The sequence below is a fragment of the Rhinopithecus bieti genome, unplaced genomic scaffold (genome assembly GCF_001698545.2).
Source record: "Rhinopithecus bieti isolate Rb0 unplaced genomic scaffold, ASM169854v2 scaffold_73632, whole genome shotgun sequence".
NCBI classification, from domain to species: Eukaryota; Metazoa; Chordata; class Mammalia; order Primates; family Cercopithecidae; genus Rhinopithecus; species Rhinopithecus bieti.
In genome coordinates this window covers 137,683-141,066 of record NW_016827332.1, presented here as the reverse complement: position 1 = coordinate 141,066, position 3,384 = coordinate 137,683, and the positions used below count along the sequence as shown (strand labels likewise).

Genomic DNA, 3,384 nt, shown 5'->3' with positions numbered 1-3,384 from the left:
AAAAAAAAAAAAAAAAAAAGTATCAGATTGGATAAAATTGGGAAGAAATAATTAAAGTTAGCAAGTAAGGGATCTTTAGTATCTTTAAATAGAGCAATTTCAATTGAAGGGTGAGAAGAAGGCAGACGATAATAAGTTATGGAATGAACCAGAGATGCAGTGCATACATTGAATGTACAACTATATTTTCCAAAAGGATAGTGAAAGAAAGAAAGGTGCAACACAATTTCAGGAAGAAAAAAGTAGCCAGGAAGAGGGAGAACTTGCAAATCCAAGAGAAATAAGAAATAACTGCGTCATCAAGTGGAATGGAGACTGCAGAGGGAGATGAAGAGAGAGGGCTGAGAGAAGCAGCAAGAGACTTGTTCTGGGGACCCAGAAACCCACAATACCCTACTGAAAATCAAATCCCTTGGAAATGCACAGAGACAGAGACAGAGATAGCAACAAAAAAAGGGATAAATACACTCAACATGAGGAACTCACCTCTCTCTCTGCCTCTCTCCCCATCTCTCTCTCTCTCTCTGTCTGCCCTAGTCTTCTAGTCTCCAGACTCCCAGTACCCTGTGCCCCTTCCTGGGATACCATGTTGTTCTTCATCCTCTTGCTAGAGGTGATTTGGATCCTGGCTGCAGATGAGGGTCAACACTGGACATACGAGTGCCCACATGGTCAGGACCACTGGCCAGCCTCTTACCCTGAAGTGTGGAAACAATACACAGTCCCCCTTCGATATCCAGAGAGTGTGACAATTGACGCTTGGATGACTGCTCTGCAGCCCCATGGATATGACTGGCCTGGCACTGAGCCTTTAGACCTGCACAAGAAGAGCTACACAATGCAACTGTCTCTGCCCTCTACCCTGTATCTAAGCAGACTTTCCAGAAAATATGTAGCTACCCAGCTCCACCTGCACTGGGGTCAGGATGATCCCCAGGGGGCTCAGAACACCAGATCAACAGTGAAGCCACAGTTACCAAGCTCCACATTATACATTATGATTCTGATTCCTGTGATAGCTTGAGTGAAGCCGCTCAGAGGCCTCAGAGCCTGACTGTCCTGGGCATCCTAATTGAGGTGAGTGAGACTAAGAATATAGCTTATGCCAGCCTGGCCAACATGCTGAAACCCCATCTCTATTAAAAATACAAAAATTAGCCAGGTGTGGTAGTGCGCGCCTGTAATCCCAGCTTACCTGGGAGGCTGAGGTAGGAGGAGAATCGCTTGAACCTGGGAGGCAGAGGTTGCAATGAGCTGAGATTGCACCATGTACTCCAGCCTGGGAAACAAGGAGTGAGATTCAAAAAACAAACAACAAACAAACAAAAAGGATATAGCTTATGAACACATTCTGGGTCACTTGCATGAAATCAAGCATAAAGATCAGAAGACCTCAGTGAGAGAGCTGCTCCCCCGACAGCTAGGGCAGTTCTTCCTTTACAATAGCTCGCTCACAACTTCCCCTTGCTAGTAGTGTGCCCTGGACAGTTTTCAGTCCAAGGGCCCGGATTTCAATGGAACAGCTGGAAAAGCTTCAGGAGACATTGTTTTCCACAGAAGAGGGGCCCTGCAAGTCCTGGTAAAGAACTACTGAGCCCCTCAGCCTCTCAATCAGCAATGACCTTTGCTTTTTTCATCCAGGTGGGATCCTTGTATCCTACAGGTGAAATGCTGAGCCTCGGTGTAGGAATCTTGGTTGGCTCTCTCTGACTTCTGCTGGCCGTTTTCTTCATGGCTAGAAGGATCCAGAAGAAGAGGCTGGAAAATCAGAAGAGTGTGGTCATCACCTCAGCATGAGCCACAACTGAGGCATAAACTTCCTCTCAGATACCTTGGCTATGGATGCCTTCCCCTTGTGCCTCCAGAGGTGCTTTCCCCTCATGTCTCACCACCCCCCAGGGAACCTCTAAAATGGGGTGCAGGGATTGACCAGGATTACTGTAGGAGTAGTAGGCACTCCTTCCTCTGGACGTCCCTTATAGAGAAGTATGGACCCAGGCTCTCATTCAAGGAAGAACAGCAGAGCCTTCAGCCCCTCAAAACATGTAGAAGGAGATCAGGGGATCCCTGTGTTGTTAGTGCAGAGAATAAACTGTTTAGTTTTAGGGGAAGTTTGGGATGTACCCCAAAGTCCTCCACCCCCTCACCTTTATGTCCCTTTCCCTAGATATATTGCAGGATCTACCCTTAGGAGAAAGAGTTGCTGTTGGGGTTGTATATTTTTGCTCAACATATTTGGAAACTAAAGTTTCTGGAGAAAAAAAAAGAGAGGGATAAGAAATAACTGATGAAAAGTCCCAAAGGCAGCAAGAAAGAGGTGGGGTCAAGAGGGCAAGTAAAAATGTAAAGAGAAGAAATACTGTTTTCGTTTACTCAAAAAAGAGAAAAGGTGAAAATATGAGTACAGATATATGTTTGGAAGTGAAGGAGCAGGGCTGGAAGAGAGCTGGTTTTCTCTGTGAAGTAGGAAGGAAAATCACCTGCTGAAAGTAAGGAGAAAAGAAAAAGGAAGATAAAGTTTTGGAACAGCACTTCTAGGAAATAACAAACTTTGCTAAGAATTAGTAAAAAGTTGTTGAGCGATACTCAATGCTGAGTTGAATATTGAGTAAATTTTTTTCCATCCTCGCTCAGTGATCCAGGAGGAGAACAAGCAGGTGCTTGGATTCATCTAGGGTTGAGGATTAATGGGGTAATGGGGCAGATAAAGAGGAACAAAGGACCTGAAGGCCCTTGTGACGCTGAATGATAACTTAGTTTTCAATAAAAGAAAAAAAGGCCGGCGCAGTGACTCACACATGTAATCCCAGCACTTTAGGAGGGGTGACTCACCTGAGGTCAAGAGTTCGAGACCAGTGTGACCAACATGGTGAAACCCTGTCTCTACTAAATACAAAAAATTAGCCAGACGTGGTGGCACATGCCTGTAATCCCAGCTACTTGGGAGGCTGAGGCAGGAGAATCGCTTGAACCCGGGAGGTAGAGATTGCAGTGAGCCGAGATTGTGCCACTGCACTCCAGCCTGGGCAACAAGAGTGAAACTCTGTCTCAAAAAGAAAGAAAAAGAGAAGAATGGGGAAAAGTTAAGGTTGGAAGCATCTAAGATATGTGTGTTTAAAGAGATTTCTCTGTTCAATATTTCAAAGCTTTAGGTGGTGATTACATTAATTCTTGGGAATGAATTGTTAGAGTGAAGTGGAGGGGAGGTCTGCCACAGTAAAGGATGTCTAGGAATTGCAAAGCTAGTTTAACAAGGTATATGATGAGCAATGGCTACTTTTAAATCTTGGCTCTGTCCGTTAACAACAAATGAATTTGAACAAGTTGCTAAACCGCTAAAGCTTCTCAGTGTCTGTTTTCTTATTATTTTTTTTTTTTAAAAGG

General features: G+C 44.6%; 1 pseudogene; it reads left to right on the top strand.

The window, feature by feature from the left end:
* Window positions 1-586: 586 nt before the first annotated feature.
* On the top strand, window positions 587-1,815 carry LOC108523249 (carbonic anhydrase 14-like; annotated as a pseudogene).
* The last annotated feature ends 1,569 nt before the right edge of the window (window positions 1,816-3,384 follow it).